The following is an 18864-nucleotide window of genomic DNA, read 5'->3' on the forward strand; positions in this document are numbered from 1 at the left end:
AATATCAGCAAACTGAATTCAATAAAGTTGAAAGGATCATTCACCACGATCAAGTGGGATTTATTCTGGGGATGCAAAGATGGTTCAATGTCCATAAATTGATCAACATTATCCAAAACATTAACAAAATACAAGAAAAAAAATCATTCCAGTAGAGGCAAAAAAAGTATTTGACAAAGTTATATATCTACTCATGATAAAAACTCTCAACAAAGTGGGTTTAGAGGGAATATTCCTCAAAATAATAAAGATCATATATGAAAAACCCATAGCTAACATGATATTTAAAGGAAAAAACAAACAAAAAACAAAAACAAAAGCAAAACAAAACAAAAACTGAAAGCTTTTCCTCTAAGATCAGGAACAAGACAAGAATGTTCACTCTTGCTGCTTTTATTCATCATAGTGCTGAAAGTCCTACCTGCAGCAATCAAACAACAAAAAAAGGCATCCAAATTGGTAAGGAAGAAGTAAAACTGTCACTATTTGCAGATGAAATGATACTAAACCTAGGAAATTCTAATGACTTCATCATCAATTGATGAATAAACAAAGTGGTGTATGTGTATATATATATACACACACACATACATACACACACAAAGGAATATTCCTGAGCCATAAAAAGAGTGAGATCTTGTCATCTGCAACAAGATGGATGGACTTAGATGGTATTATGCTAAGTGAAATAAGTAAAACAAAGACAAATAGTTTATGATTTCATTTATATGGGGACTCTAAACAACAAAACAAATGAACAAAGAAAGAAGCAAAAAAAAAAAATATATATATATATAAACAAGGTCATAAATACAGAGGAAAAAACTGATGGTTGCCAGAGGAAACAGTTGGGGGGTGAGTAAAATAGGTAAAAATGATTAAGAGGTACAAACTTCCAGTTATAAAATAGGTAAGTACAGTGTAGGGAAAATAGCCAATAAGATTGTAATAATGTTGTATGGTGACATTGTAACTACAATTATTTTGGTGAGCATCAGGTAATTCATAGAATTGTTGAAAAAATATGTTGTACCCCTAAAACTAATATAACGTATGTCAATTATACTTTAATAATAATTTTAAAAATTCTATATGAAGGTAAAATGCAAATTAAAAAATAAGAGATGGGGATATGAAATCATGGTGGACATTGAACTAAAGGATTCACATAATCTGTGACAGAATCAAATTCAAAATTATTTTAGATATAATGAATGTTTAGTTCCACAAATTTTATTTTAATCAAATAGGAAATACTGTGTAATGTGAATAATTTAACACATGGGCAGAGGAATCTTTTTTTTTCAGAAAAAATTTCTATCACTAAATTCTAAAATATCGATTGCACTTCCTTTGCATATTTTGTAGAATATCAATTATCATTTTATCAGAACTAATTTGCACCAAAAATTGACTATCATAAGAATTCACTACAAGTCTCTGGACACCAAGGACAACTGGGTTATAAGCCCTTAACAGGGTTGAGGAAGACAAGATTAAGAAGAACACCCTCTACTTAAGCACAAAGAAACTCACCATCAGCAGTTGAACTGGGTGTCCTTTTTCTATGGAGAGACTCTTGTGGAGAGGCTGGTGCTGTGACGGTATTGAGATTCTCTGATGCCTAAACAAAGAATCACTGTGTGTGCACTTGAAAGCAGCATAACTCCTACAAAGTAGACATCCTTAGGTAATGTCAGAGTGGAAAACGGTCTTCTAATGATGGGGCTCATGGGGCAAGTGAGTAACATTTACTGAGAGTAGATTGTTCTGAAAAAATGTTGGCAGAAGTCAACTATGTAAAAGGTAATGTTACTGCTACAATAAAAAATAAAAGACCATAAAAAAGAGAATATGGGTAATATAATTTATGAATTTATGTTTAAATCTTGCCAACCAGGAGCTGCTGAGGCTGATAGTGATGGTCTGGAACATAGTAAAGAGGCAGATAATGCAGAAGGGTATGTCCCTCATTATCTTGGTCATGTATAAAAATGCCTTACATTTGAACTCATTTTGAAAATTCAGTGAGGAAAACATGTCTGGAACCCCCCTCAAAAAAATATTACTGTGCAGAACCTCACTATATGGATAAGGACTAAGTTACAAGTAATCAGGTGAGTAGGCTTAGGCCTATGATCTAGAGGAACTGTGAAGATGTAGAAGAGAAAGAGAAAGATGTTAGCATGCTGACTGGGGCAAACTTTAAAAAAAAAATTAAAAATAAATGTGTTCATTTAATGGCATAAAAGAGATATGTTTTGTATATTTGGAGGCAAAATTGACCTCATATCATCTGTTTTATTTTGTTTAATTTTTTTAAAGATTTTATTTATTTGACAGAGAGAGACAGTGAGAGAGGGAACACAAGCAGGGGAGTGGGAGAAGGAGAAGCAGGCTTCTTGTCAAGCAGGAAGCCAGATGCAGGGCTCAATCCCAGGACCCTGGGATCATGACCTGAGCCGAAGGCAGACGCTTAATGACTGAGCCACCCAGGTGCCCCTATGTTTTATTTTATTAGTAAAAATCATCATTATTATTATTATTACATTACCCAGTTTTCCTTGATAAACCCCTACTATTCATGTATGTTCTTGATAATCCATCCTCTGCATTATTTTCTACAGAAAGTAACAGATATGTAAGACACCAATGCATCCACAATCATGCATGTATAGGGTGTTTGGTATCTATATTCTTATTATACCTGGACATCCCTTTTTAGAGTCACAACTTCATTGCTCTGTCTTCTTTCATTTAATATTTATCACTGAAAACAGTGATGGACATATAAAATTACTCAGTAATATATTTTCAGCTTAATTGAATAAAATTTTGTGCTAATATTGAATTAATCATATAAAGAAACCATTGGAGAAAAGAAAAAAACTGTGGGTCTAGGATCCGAGAGGGACTTACCCATGACCTCCAGAGACAGCAAGAAATCAGTGATCTCAGGAAGCTCAGCAGGTAATTTTGCCCAGTTATTCATGGCCCCCGGGGGCTATAGGGTTCCCTAGTCTGACACAGCAGAGCTGTTAAAAGATAAACTAAGGGGGCGCCTGGGTGACTCAGTCATTAAGCATCTGCCTTCAGCTCAGGTCATGATCCCAGAGTCCTGGGATTGAGCCCCGCATCAGGCTCCCTGCTCCACGGGAAGCCTGCTTCTCCCTCTCCCACTCCCCCTGCTTGTGTTCCCTCTCTCGCTGTGTCTCTCTCTGTCAAATAAAAAAAAAAAAAAAAGATAAACTAAGGCATGCTGAAAATTTTAAGAGTTCATTTGAGAAAAAAGTCAATTCCAATTGGATTAGCACCAAATCAGAAGTGGTTATGAGTGCTCTCCCCTAACAGGAACTTGAGAAAAGACCTTTATAGAGAAAAGGAAGAAGCAAAGTAAGGCAATTATTGTTTGGATATAGTTTAAAGTATAATTATGGCAGAGAGTCCTGGAAAAGATAGCAGAGAAGTAGGGGACTCTATTCCAACCAGTCCTCAGAATTGAGCAGGTTATCTATCAGACCACTCTGAACACCCACAATATCAGCCAGAGATGTAAGAAGATAGATCTGGATCTCTACAAAAAGAATATCACAGGTGGTTTATTTCGAGGTATGAAGCATCCTACACTGCCGGTGAATGATAGCATTGGGGACCGGGCACAGACTTGCAGACTGGTAGGGACAGGGAAAGGACTTTAAGGCAAGCCCACGGACTGACACCAGAGCAGTGAGGCCACCCATGTGCACTGCGGGTGGCTGGCAGTTTTAGAAGCACAAAGGCCAGAGACATGCCCCGACCTGGAGACAAGGACTGAGAGCACTGCTGAGGGGTGCACAACCAAGGACACTGCAGTTTTTAGCAGCACAGACAGAAATGGAGATAGTGTGGTTTGGAGAGCTCACTGAAGAACAGACTGGGATCTCTCCACTCTGACGCAGAGGGTAGGAAATGATCTCTTCTGATCTGACTCTCGGAAAAGATGCGGAAAGCTGCCAGGGAAAGCTACCAGAGGACAAAAGCCCCCCAAAAAACAGTTTTAATTGAGCCCATCCCCCACCACAGGGGGCAGGGCAACTCTGCCCAAACAGGGTTGCCTGAGTAACAGCATGGAACGTGCCTCCCCCAGAAGACAGGCTTGGAGAATAAGAGGCCAGCAACGTTAAGGTCCCTACAAAACAGGTGCATCTTGTTTGGGTTGTGGTCAATAATTTGGACTCTGTATATTCCTTCAACCACCCCTCAACAGAATGACGATGAGGAAGAACTCCCAAAATAGGAAAGACTCAGAAATTATGACTTATGCCACAGATTTACAAAAGGGAAAAGGTTTAACCAAGATGTCGGAGATGGAATTCAGGATAGCAATTGTGAAGAAAATGGAATGGAGAAATCTATTAATGGCAGCATAGAGTCTCTAGGGGCAGAAAGAAAACTGAACTGGCAGAAATTAAAAATGCTATCAATGAGATCCAATCTATCTATACAATCTAACAGCTAGGGTAAGCGAGGTAGAAGAATGAATTAGTGATCTAGAAGACCAATTAATAGACAAGAAGGAAAAAGAGGAGGCCAGGGAAAAACAACTCAAAATCCATGAAAACAGAATCAGAGAAATAGGTGATAGCATGAAACGATCCAATGTCAGAATTATTGAAATCCCTGAGGGAGTGGAGAGAGAGAGAGGAGTAGAAGATATATTTGAGCAAATCATAGCTGAGAACTTCCCTAATCTGGGGAATGAAACAAACATTCGTGTCCTAGAGGCAGAGAGGACCCCTCCCAAGATCAAGGAAAACAGGCCAACACCCCAGCATGTAATAGTAAAACTCGCAAATCTTAGAACCAAGGAAACCATCTTAAGGGCAGTTAGGGGGAAGAGATTCCTTATGTAAAGAGGGAGGAAAATCAGAATAACATCAGACCTATCCACAGAGACCTGGCAAGCCAGAAAGGCCTGGCAAGACATATTCGGGGTACTAAACGAGAAGAACATGCAGCCAAGAATATTTTATCCATCAAGGCTGTCATTTAGAATGGATGGAGAGATGCAGAGCTTCCAAGACTGGCAGAAACTGAAAGAATATGTGACCACTAAGCCGGCCCTGCAAGAAATATTAAAGGGGGGTTCTATAAAAGGAGAAAGACTCCAAGAGTGATCTACAACAGAAATTTATGGGGACGATCTTTAAAAACAAGGTCTTAACAGGCAACATGATGACAATAAATTCATATCTTTCAATAATCACTCTCAACGTGAACAGCCTAAATGCTCCCATAAAATGGCATAAGGTTGCAGATTGGATAAAAGGACAGGACCCATCTATATGCAGTCTACAAGAGACTCATTTTGAACCTAAATATACATACAGACTGAAAGTGAAGGGATGGAGATTCATCTTCCATGCCAGCAGACCTCAAAAGAAAGCTGGGGTAGCAATTCTTATATCACACTAATTAAATTTTAAGCTAAAGACTGTAGAGACACAGAAGGACACTATATGATTCTTAAAGGGCCTGTCCAACAAAAAGATCTAACAATTGTAAATACCTATGCCCCAATTATGGGAGCAGACATCTACATAAGCCAACTGTTAACCAAAATAGTCATACTGATAACAATAGGTTAGTTGTAGGAGACCTCAATACTCCACTCTCAGCAATAGACAGATCATCTAAGCAGAAAATCAACAAAGAAACAAGAGCTTTGAATGACACACTGGACCAGATGGACTTCATGCATGTATACAGAACATTCCACCCTAAAACAACAGAATACTCATTCTCCTTGAGCACACATAGCACTTTCTCCAGAATAGACCACATACTGGGTCACAAATCAGGTCTCAACAGATACCAAAAGATTGAGATTATTTCCTGCATCTTCTCAGACCATAATGCTTTAAAACTGGAACTCAATCACAAGAAAAAATTTGGCAGAGGGCGCCTGGGTGGCTCAGTTGGTCAAGCAACCGCCTTCGGCTCAGGTCATGATCCTGGAGTCCCGGGATCGAGTCCCACATTGGGCTCCCTGCTCAGCGGGGAGTCTGCTTCTCCCTCTGATCCTCCCCCTCTCATGCTCTCTGTCTCCCATTCTCTCTCTCAGATAAATAAATAAAATCTTTAAAAAAAAAATTTTGGCAGAAATTCAAACACTTGGAAGGTGAAGACTGCTCTGCTCAAGAATGTTTGGGTCAACCAGGAAATCAAAGAAGAACTTAAACAATTCATGGAAATCAATGAGAACAAAAACACATCAGCCCAAAACCTATGGGATACTGCAAAGGCGGTCCTAAAGGGGAAATACATAGCTATCCCAGCCTCACTCAAAAAAAATAGAAAAATCCCCAAATCACCAACTAAGTCTACACCTTAAAGAACTAGAGAAAAAGCAACAAACGATGTCTAAGCCACACATTAGAAGAGAAATAATTAAGATTAGAGCAGAGATCAATGAATTAGAAACCAGAAACACAATGGATCAGATCAATGAAACTAGAAGCTGGTTCTTTGAAAGAATTAAAAAGATCGATAAACCACTGGCCAGACTCATCCAAAAGAAAAGAGAAAGGACCCAAATTAATAAAATTATGAACAAAAAGGGAGAGATCACGATTAACACCAAGGAAATAGAAACAATTATTAGAAATTATTATCAACAACTCTATGCCAATAAATTGAGCAACCTGGAAGAAACGGATGCCTTCCTGGAAACCTATAAACTCCCAAGCCTGAAACAGGAAGAAACTGACAACCTGAATAGGCCAATAACCAGTAACGAGATTGAAGCAGTGATCAAAAACCTCCCAAAACACAAGAGTCCAGGGCCAGATGGATTCCCTGGGGAATTCTACCAAACACTCACAGGAGAAATAATCCCTAATCTCCTGAAGCTGTTTCGAAAAATAGAAACAGAAGGAAAGACTCCAGACTCATTCTATGAGGCCAGAATTACCTTAATCCCCAAATCAGGCAAAGACCTCATCAAAAAGGAGAAATTCAGACTGATATCCCTGATGAATATGGATTCCAAAATCCTCAACAAAATCCTAGCTAATAGCATCCAACAATACATTAAAAGGATCATCCACCACGACCAAGTGGGACTTATCCCCGGATGCAAGGTTGGCTCAAAATTCACAAATCAATCAGTGTGATAGAACACATTAATAAGAGAAGAGAGAAGAACCGTATGGTCCTCTCAATTGATGCAGAAAAAGAATTTGACAAAATACAGCATCCTTTCCTGATTAAAACTCTTCAGTGTATAGGGATAGAGGGAACATTCTTCCAGTTCATAAGCTCCATCTATGAAAAATCCACAGCAAATATCATCCTCAATGGGGAAAAGCTGAGAGCGTTTCCCTTAAGATCAGGAACATGACAAGGATGGCCACTCTTGCCACTATTGTTCAATGTAGTACTAGAAGTCCTAGCAACAGCAATCAGACAACAAAAAGAAATAAAAGGTATTCAAATTGGCAAAGAGGAAGTCAAATTCTGTTTTCACAGATGACATGATACTTTATGTGGAAAACCCAAAAGACTCCACCCCCAAATTACTAGAAGTCATCCAGCAATTCAGTAATGTTGCAGGATACAAAATCAATACACAGAAATCAGTTGCCTTCTTAAACACTAAAAATGCAACTGTAGAAAGAGAAATTAGAGAAATGATTCCATTTACAATAGCACCAAAAACCATAAGATACCTCAGAATAAACTTAACCAAAGAGGTAAAGATCTATACTCTAGGAACTACAGAACCCTCATGAAAGAAATTGAAGAAGACACAAAAAGATGGAAAAATATTCCATGCTCATGGATCGGAAGAATAAACATTGTTAAAATGTCTATGCTACCCAGAGTAATCTATACTTTCAGTGCCATTGCAATCAAAATTCCAATGACATTTTTCAAAGTGCTGGAACAAACAATCCTAAAATTTGTATGGAATCAGAAAAGACCCCCAATCGCCAAGGAAATGTTGAAAAAGAAAAACAAAGCTGGGGGCATCACTTTGCCTGATTTCAAGCTATATTACAAAGCAGTGATCATCAAGACAGCATGGTACTGGCACAAAAACAGACATCTAGGCCAATGGAACAGAATAGAGAACCCAGATATGGACCCTCAACTCTATGGTCAAATAATCTTTGACAAAACAGAAAAAAATGTGCAATGGAAAAAAACAGTCTCTTCAAAAAATGGTGCTGGGAAAATTGGACAGCTACATACAGAAGAATGAAACTTGACCATTCTCTAACACCATACACAAAGATAAACTCAAAATGTATGAAAGACCTCAATGGGAGACAGGAATCCATCAAGATCCTGGAGGAGAACATAGGCAGTAATGTCTTTGACATCGCCCACAGCAACTTCTTTCAAGATAGGTCTCCAAAGGCTAGTGAAACAAAAGCAAAAATGAACTTTTGGGACTTCATCAAGATAAAAAGCTTCTGCATAACAAAGGAAACAGTCAACAAAACAAAAAGGCAACCCACAGAATGGGAGAAAATATTTGCAAATGACACTACAGATAAAAGTTTGGTCTCCAAGATCTGTAAAGAACTTCTCAAAGTCAACACCTAAAAAACCAAATAATCAAGTCAAAAAAATGGGCAGAAGACATGAACAGACACTTCTCCAAAGAAGACATACAAATGGCTAACAGACACATGAAAAAATGTTCATCATCATTAGGCATCAGGGAAATTAAAATCAAAACCACATTGAGACACCACTTTACTCCAGTTAGAATGGCAAAAATTGACAAGGCAAGAAACAACAAATGTTGGAGAGATTGTAGAGAAAGGGGAACCCTTTTACACTAATGCAAGTTGGAATGCAAGTTGGTACAGCCACTTTGGAAAACTGTGGAGGTGCCTCAAAAAATTAAAAATAGAGCTACCCTATGACCCAGCAATTGCACTCCTGGGTATTTACCCCAAAGATCCAGATGTAGTGAAAAGAAGGGCCATATGCACCCCAATGTTCATAGCAGCAATGCCTGCAATAGCCAGACTGTGGAAAGAGCCGAGATGCCCTTCAACAGATGAATGGATAAAGAAGATGTGGTCCATATATACAATGGAATATTACTCTGCCATCAGAAAGGATGAATACCCAACTTTTACATCAACATGGATGGGATTGGAGGATATTATACAAATTGAAATAAGTAAAGCAGAGAAAGTCAATTATCATATGGTTTCACTTATTTGTGGATCAGGATGAATAGCATGGAGGACATTAGGAGAAGGAAGGGAAAAATGAAGTGGGGGAAATCGGAGGGAGAGATGAACCATGAGAGACTATGGACTCTGAGAAACAAACTGAGGGTTTTAGAGGGAAGGGTGTGGGGGGATGGGTTAGACCAGTGATGGGTATTAAGGAGGGCACGTACTACCGGGAGCACTGGGTGTTATACTAAAACAATTAATGGTGGATCACTACAGCAAAAACTAATGATGTATTGTATGGTGAGTAACATAACATAATAAAATAAAATTAAAAAAATAAAGTATAATTGTGTGTTTGCGATTGTTTTTCCCTTCATTTCAATCTTTTAAGTTTGAGTCATTTACAGGCTTAGATTTTGGTTTGCTTACATAGGCTATCACAGCTTTAGGGCCAATTCAGTGTAATGGACTTCCTGATGTGTGTGTGTGGTGTGTGTTCTATTTAAATATATATTGGAAATATAGTTTTATATTAATTAAGGGACTTTTGTTTCTACCACTAAAATTAGTTTTGCAATAGCTTTCTGAAAATATGGAAGCAAAAAATAATGAAATGATTCATAATAGCCTTTAGATGGGACTCTTTCTCCTTAGAAATCATTACACAGATATATTTATTTGGCTGATCAGTAAAATAAACATAGCTTAAATAATGCTGTACAGCAGTAATGGATTTAAAAAAAAGAGCAGAACTAAAAGAAAATAATAAAAGACTCACTTCAAACATGCTCAATTTTTCACTACATTCTAAAGATTTATTCTAAATTGAAACCAACTCACATTGTTGTTTAGTACATACACAAGTAAGTTTTAGGGTTGAAATAATTCTGAAGGTTTTATACAGTAAACAGTAGAAAGTGTTCTAAGAGTGCCAGAGTTATTATTGGGAGGTTAATAAACTTATCAATTCTAACTTCTTAGCTTGCAAAAGCAGTCAGGGGAGAGTGCCATAATTTCAAAGATATAAAAACACATCTCTGAGTGATCATATTTTTTTTTTAAGATTTTATTTATTTATTTGATAGAGAGAGAGACAGCGAGAGAGGGAACACAAGCAGGGGGAGTGGTAGAAGGAGAAGCAAGCTTCCCGCCGAGCAGGGAGCCTGATGTGGGGCTCGATCCCAGGACCCTGGGATCATGACCTGAGCGGAAGGCCGACGCTTAATGACTGAGCCACCCAGGCGCCCCTCTGAGTGATCATATTTTAAAGGCATAAACATATTTTTAGGGCATAACATGACCTCTGGCAAACTGATTATTAGATACGTCAAACAAAACTTGTAACTAAATGAGGAAGAAAAACGTTAGAAAAAATGTGGGCAAATATGAACAGTTCTCTAAAGGTTCAAGACTGATTATATATTAATTAGTTGAGGCTTCTAGAAAAGATTGACATTCTCAAAGAGACTACATTATGAACAGTATTGTGAATATTTTTGTTTATTTAGTAGTTTGATTCCCCACAAGTGAAAAAAGAACTTTAACTGCAGTTTTGTGCTTTGGAATTTTTTTCTGAGAAGAATATAAGTGTTTTCCAAGCTAAGCATGATAAAAATATCTAAAAAATAATACTTTCCCTAAAAACATAAAATAGACTTGTATGTGTGTACATATACATACTTGCAAACACATGAAAGTAAGAAGAGAGCTATGAAATATTTTTTGAGCAATATGATCTGACCATTGTTTTAGAAGAAAACTGGTGACACTGTAGAGATTAGACTGAGAAAATACTGTAAACAACAAGATTACTTTATGTACTGTTCTCTAATCTAAATGAGAGGTCATAAATGTCTGATTTAGTGAATAGTGAGTCAGAATTTTTAAAAAAGGAGGAGGGAGGGGTAATAGGTATTATTGAGAATTGGTATGAATATACCTAGTTATTAAGTGGTCATCTGCAATTAAAATTTGTATTGACAGAAATGAAATTTATTTTTGTCTGAAATTAATAATGCATTAAAGAAGGAAAATATTGCAGGAAAAGTACATTTTGAAGAAAATAGTTTTATATTAATAATGCAAAGGACTGAAAAAAAAACAGAATAGTGTTTTAGTCTGCTGTTTATTATAGGCTTCTACTGCCATTTAATAAAGCTAGAACCAAACAAACTGGTTCTGAGGTATTCATAGTTCAAACCAAAAGAAGAAGCATTTGAATTTAACTTGGAGAAGATTTCTTATTCAAAGAAGCTTCCACATTTTTGATGTAGGAAAGACATTAGGGTTTGAAGCTGACAGCCAAGAAAGAATTCTTGAGACCTCTCCAAGGAATTTTGGAAGCAAGGTTTCCAGGACTTTGAGGAGGCTAGCTATTGTTGGGAAAATCATTTATTACCATCTAATAAAACCTTAGTTATGAGACCCTTCAGATGTATATCGGTGGGCCATATGCTTGGGGGATGATTATCAACATGTATCTTGGGGGGTTTAGAGATAAAGGAAGTTTCCAAAGGAATTTTTATGTGTTAAAGTAGACTTATAGGATCCTGGTGGGGGTGGTGGTGGTGGTCAGGCTAGGATTGCCTTTTGCCCTTAGCAAAGTATCAACATTGAGGCAGTTGAGTCCCTAGAGGAATGTCACTCTGCCCATTTCAAGGACTTGTCAATGGGCTGTAGGTAGTAAAGAAATATAATAATTTTTCTTCTGCTTTTGTTTCCCAGATCAATTTTAACTAAAAAGAAATTAAGAAGCTTTAGGTAATATAGTAAATACTTCCATTTCTTCTCCTTCTTCTTCTCCTTCTTCTTCTCCTTCTTCTTCTTCTTCTTCTTCTTCTTCTTCTTCTTCTCTTCTTCTTCTTTTCTTCTTCTCCTTTCTTTTCTTCTTCTTCTTCTTTTCTTCTTCTTCTTCTTCTTCTTCTTCTTCTTCTTCTTCTTCTTCTTCTTCTTCTTCTTTCTTTTCTTCTTCTTCTTCTTCTTCTTCTTCTTCTTCTTCTTCTTCTTCTTCTTCTTCTTCTTCTTCTTCTTTCTTCTTCTTCTTCTTCTTTCTTCTACTTCCTTAACCATACTATCATTTCTATGCTCATTATATCTTCTTAGCAACCTATCCCTTATATAGGCATACAGGTGCAAGGGTAAAATCACCTGATTCTAATGGCTTTTCAACTTCATATGCTAATAATTTCTTAGTTTAAATGTTCTTTTAGCTTTTTCTTTCTAATATGCCTTTAAAATAAGATTTGTACATTTTGGTGCATGCATATTTTACTTTAATAAAATGTTCAACATTTTTAACAAAAATATATACATGCAATAAAAAATAAAATAAAAATCTATCATTATTGAGTCATTCAGCCTGGAATAAATTTGTTTATTACTAATAGCACAATTTAAAGATATTTTATGGCCATAGTCATATATTATCAAGTGCTTCTTCATGATAAAATTTTATTTTAAAAAATACCAAGTTATTTGTTGTGTTGAATTTATATTTTAAAATATATACATTTTATGAACTAAATATTTTATCATACAAATTTCAGTCTATAGTTATATGATATTAAATTATCCAGATAATAGGTTAAATAAAAATCAGTGACCTTTATATTATATCTACATCTTGCCGATGAGGGAGCAAAAAGGTAAACTAAGGGAAAAGCAGAAGCTAACAACATGCAACCTCCCTCCCTCCCAAGGTGGGATATGTGTGACATTCCTCAGGCACTCCTGGCAGCCCAAGAAAAAAGGAAAGGGAAAAATAAGTGGTTAACTGATAGAATCACAGTCATTCAGGGCATGACTTTCTGTCAGTTTTTAACTGTCTTAATGATTTACAAGAAAAAAGTAATCTCTAGAAACCTATAGACTCAATTTCCTGGAGCCCTAACATTAGCCTCCCCTCTATAGCATAGAAAATCATATATAATCAGTCACTCCTCACAACCCCAGAGCATCTATTTTTGCCCAAGGTTTCATCCCCTTACTATAATAAACCTTTTGCATCAAAATTGTCTCAAGAATTTTTCTTGATTGTTTGCTCTGAAACCCACTTCAAACGACATTATTGCTAGCTATGACAATTTAGAGTAATGTTGTGAGAGTATTAAGATATAATTACAGCCATTTAAAAAAAAGTGTTCAAATTATCCTGCTTCTCTGGGAGATTTCTGAACATATATACAGAAATGCAGCACACAGCCAATGAGAAGTTACATTTTCATTCTTTTCTAATGTAGTCCCTGATGTGGAGAACAAAGGCAAAAGAAATGTAGATAAATTTAAATTTCCTTATAACCTGCAGCACATTGACAAATACTTGAGGCAGGCAGAGTATGACACATTCCTCCAGGAACTCCCAATCTTAATGTCAGTGCCTTGCTGGAAGGAAAAACAACCTTAGCCTGACAATAGCCAGGCCTCCAGGATCAAGGAAGTCTTCTTTAACATATGAAATCCTTTTGGAAACTTCCCTTGTCTTTACCTACCACAACTCCAAAGTATATAATCATTTGCTCTTCACTTTCCCAAGGCAGCTCTTCCTGCCCGCCTGTGGGTAGGAGTAGTAGGGGGACCCTGAGCTTGCCTCATCCCTTGAACACAGCTAGATCAACATCCAACTCTTTTGAAAAGCTAGGAATATGATCTGAGGATTAAGGAAGTCAATCTGTGCTTTTGGAGGGAGAGAACATGACAGATGCGAGGTTTGGAGTCTTGAAAATTGGGGAAGAGGAAAGCCACGGGATTGCAAAGGGGAGGGAACCCTTTTCAAGGAGCAAAGTCAGGAGGGAGAAAGAGCAGGAGAGAGTGCAGCAGGTAGGGATCTTACAATAAGCCGTGGTGAGGGGATCCATTGGATTGCACTGGGAGAGATTGCTCCCCTTCCCAAAGTACATTTGGAAGAGCATATTTTGCCTCTCCAAGGATAAGAGGCCAGTGGGGAGCCATTGAGTGGCACTCAACAGCAGGGGCAGAGGTGCAGGGCAGATAATCTTGTAGTAGCTTTTTACTGTGAGCCACAATAGACTTAAACCACTGTGTGCAATTATTGAGTGGATGCTTTTCTGGAACAGAACTAAGCAGAGAGCAGAGATGAGGGCAGACTGCATATAACCTGGTCACTACTTTTCACTGTCTGCCACAATAGACTTGAGCCATTTACAATTGCACCAAAAATAATAAGATACGTAGGAATAAACCTAACCAAAAAGGTGAAAGATCTGTACTCTGAAAACTATAAAACATGGTTGAAAGAAATTGAAGATGACACAAAGAAATGGAAAGACATTCCATGCTCATGGATTGGAAGAAAAAACATTGTTAAAATGTCGATGCTACCCAAAGCAATCTATGCATTTAATTAAATCCCTTTCAAAATACCAACAGCATTTCTCACAGAACTGGAAAAAACAAATCTAAAATTTGTATAAAAGCACAAAATCCCAGAAAACCCAAGGCAACCTTGAAAAAGAAAAGCAAAACTAGAAGCATCACAATTCTGGATGTCAAGTTCTATTACAAAGATGTAGTGATCAAAACACTATGGCACTGGCACAAAAATAGACACATAGATCAATCGAACAGAATAGAAAACCCAAAAATGAACCCAAAGCTATATGGTTAATTAATCTTCCATGTAGCAGGAAAGAGTATCCAATGGGAAAAGGACAGTCTCTTCAGCCAATGGTGTTGGGACAACTGGACAGCAACATGCAAAAGAATGAAACTGGACCACTTTCTTACACCATACACACAAAAAAATTCAAAATGGATTAAAGACAGAGATGTGAGAACTGAAACCATAAAAGTCCTAGAAGAGAACACAGGGTGTAACCTCTTTCATATTACCACCCCCCCAAAAAAAGCCTTGGGGCACCTGGGTGGCTCAGTCTGTTGAGCATCTGCCTTTGGCTCAGGTCATTATCCCAGGGTCCTGGGATTGAGCTCCACATTGGGCTCCCTGCTCAGTGGGAAGCCTGCTTCTCCCTCTCCCTCTGCCTGCTGCTCCCCTGCTTGTGCTCTCTCTCTCTCTCTGTCAAATAAACAAAATCTTAAAAATAAAAACAAAACGAAAATGTCTACACAGTGATGGAAACAATCAACAAAACTAAAAGGCAACCTATGGAAAGGGAGAAGATATTTGTAAATGACATATCTGATAAAGGGTTAGTATCCAAAATATATAAAGACGTTACAAAACTCAACACCCCATAAAACAAATAATCCAATTAAAAATTGGCCAGAAGACATGTCAGACTTTAAGCCAAAGAAGATGTGCAGATGGCTAACAGACACATGAAAAGATGTTCATCATCACTTACCATCAGGGAAATGGAAATCAAAATTACAATGAGGTATCACCTCACACCTGTCAAATGGCTAAAACCAATAACACAAGAAACAACAGGTGTTGGCAAGGATATGGAGGAAAATTAACTCTCTTGCACTGTTCATGGAAATGCAAACTGGTGCAGGCATTGTGGAAAAGAGTATGTTGGTTCCTGAAAAGTTAAATATAGAACTACTTTAGGATCCATCAATTGCACTACTAGGTATTTACCCAAAGAATACAAAAGGACTAATTCAAAAGGATACATGTACCCTTATGTTCATAGGAGTATTATTTATAATAGCCAAAATATGGAAACAACCCAAGTGCCCATCAATTCATGAGTGTATAAATAAGATGTGATGTATATATATACAATGGAATATTAGTCCACCATAAATTAGAATGAAATCTTGCCATTTGCAACATGGATGGAGCTAGAGAGTAAAACACTAAGTGAAACAAGTCAGTCAGAGAAAGACAAATACCATATGATTTCACTTATATGTGGAATTTAAGAAACAAAACAAATGAACAAAGGGGAGAGAGAGAGAGAAACCAAGAAACAGACTCTTAATTATAGAGAACAAACTGATGGTTACCAGAGGGGAGAGGTGTGGGGAGATAGGTTAAATAGGTGATGAGAATTAGGGAGTGCACTTGTCCTGATGAGCACAGAGTGATGTATGGAAGTGTTGAATCACTATATGGTACACCTGAAACTAATATAACACTGTATGCTAACTAACTGTACTGAAAAGTAAAACTTTAAAAAAGAGGAAAAAAGAAATATCTCAAATAAATCTAACTTTACACCTCATAGAATAGAAAAAGCATAAAAAATCTAAATATGAAGTTAGCAAAATGAAAGAAATGGTAAATATCAGAGCATAAATAAATGAAATAGATGATATACAATTAATATCAATAAAACTAATATTTGGTTTTTGAAAAAGATAAAGTGACTTTTACCTTTACCAATCTTTAGTATTACTAATGAAAACAAGAGAGAGGACTCAATAAATAAACACATAAATAAAAGAAAAGAGATTACAACTGATACCACAGAAATGCAAAGGATTGTGAGACTATTATGAAAAATTATATGCCAACAAATTGAAAAACCTATAAGAACTAGATAAATTACTATAAACATACAACCTGCCAAGTCTGAATATAAAGAGAAATTCTAATCAGACCAATAACAAGTACAGAAATGGAATCTGTAATCAAAATCCTCTCAACAAAGAAGGACCCAGCACCCCATGGTTTCACTGGTGAATTTCACCAAATATTTAAAAATTAATATTTAAGAATTAATGCCAATCCTTCTTAAGCTCTTCCAAAAAATTGAAGAGGAAGGTCACTCCTAAATTCATTTTATGAGGCTAGCATTTCCTTGATACCAAAGCCAAAAAAAGATACTACAAAAGAAGAAAAAAGCAAGCCTATATCCCTGGTAAATATAGATGTAAAAATTTTGAACAAAATACAAGCAAATTCAACAACATATTAAAAAGTTCATACACAACATTAAAGTGTGATTTATGCCTGAGATGTGAGGAAGGTTCAATGTATGCATGTCGATAAAGGTAATACAGCACATTAACAAGATGAAAGATAAAAATTATGCAGAAAAAGTATATGACAAAACTTAGCATCCTTTCATGATAAAAACCTGAAATAAATTGTGTATGGAAGGAAAGTACCTCAACATAATAAAGGTCATTTATGACAAATCCACAACTGACATTATACTCAAGGTGACACATTTAAAGCTTTTTCACTAACATCAGCAACAATACAAGAGTGCCCACTATCACTGTTTTATTCAACATAGTATTGAATAATACCTATGCCAGGACAATATACCAGCCAGGACAAAAAAAAAAAGAAGTAAATATTCTGTTTGCTAATGAGGTGATCTTGTATCCTAAGTAATCCACCAAAACACTATTAGAACTAATAAATGAATTCAATAAAATTTCAGGATCAAAATATAAAATGCAAATACATACAATATGACAAAATTAGTTGTATTTTTATACTCTAACAATGACCTATTTAAAAAAAATCTCAGTTATAATAGCATTGAGAAACAACAAAATACTTTGAAATACATTTAACCAAGAAGCACAAGATCTATACACTGAAATTGATTAAAATGAAGAAGTAATGAATAAATGGAAAAATACCCCATGTTAATGGATCAGAAGAGTTATTATTCTTTTTTTTTTTTTTTTAAAGATTTTATTTATTCATTTGAGACACAGAGATACAGAGAGAGAGAGCATGAGCAAGGGGGGAGACAGAGGGAGAGGGAGAAGCAGGCTCCCTGCTGAGCCAGGAGCCCGACGTGGGGCTCGATCCCAGGACCCTGGGATCATGACCTGAGCCGAAGGCAGACGCTTAACCATCTGAGCCACCCAGGTGCCCCGAGTTATTATTCTTAATGTCCACATTACACAAAGCCATCTATAGATTCAATGTAATCCCTATCAAAATTCCAATGACATTTTTCACAGAAAGAAAACAAGCAATTCTAAAATTCTTACAGAACTACAAAATAACTCAAAGCCAAAGCAATCTTGAGAATGAACAAAGCTGGTAACATTGCACTCCCTGATTTCAAACTATATTACAAAGCTCTAGTAATCAAAACAGTATGGTACTGACATGAATATAGACACATAGATAAATGCAACAGAATTGAGAGTCCAGAAATAAACCTACACACATATGGTCAACTGATATTTCAAAAGGGAACCACAAATAGTCAAAGGAGAAATGATAGTCTCTTCAATAAATGTTACTTGGAAAATTGGATATTCACATGCAAAAGAATGAAATTAAAACCCTGCCTTATAGCACTCACAGAATTACTTCAAAATGAATTAAGGACTTAAACATAAGATCTGAAATTATAAAGCATATCTTTAAAAAAGGGAAAAAAATAGGAAAGTGCTCTTTAACATTGATCTTGGCAATGATTTTTGTATATATCACCAAAAGTTCTGGCAATAAAGCAAAAATAAACAAGTAGGGCTATATCAAAATTAAAAGCTTCGGCACAGCAGAAGAAACTATCAACAAAATGAGAAGGCAATATGCAAAATCAAGAAAATATTCGCAAAAACATCAAACTCACGGAAAGTAGAATGGTGATTGCTGGGAGATGAGAGGTGGGGAAAATGGAGAGATACTGGTCAAAGGGTACAAACTTTCAGTTATAAGATAAATAAAATGTTGGGATCTAACTCCACATACAGCATGATGACTATAATTAACTTGAAAAGTGTATACTTGAAAATTGCTATAAGAACAGAGCTTTAAAAATGTCACAGTAACAACAAA

The sequence above is a fragment of the Halichoerus grypus genome, chromosome X (assembly GCF_964656455.1).
Source record: "Halichoerus grypus chromosome X, mHalGry1.hap1.1, whole genome shotgun sequence".
Taxonomy (NCBI): domain Eukaryota; kingdom Metazoa; phylum Chordata; class Mammalia; order Carnivora; family Phocidae; genus Halichoerus; species Halichoerus grypus.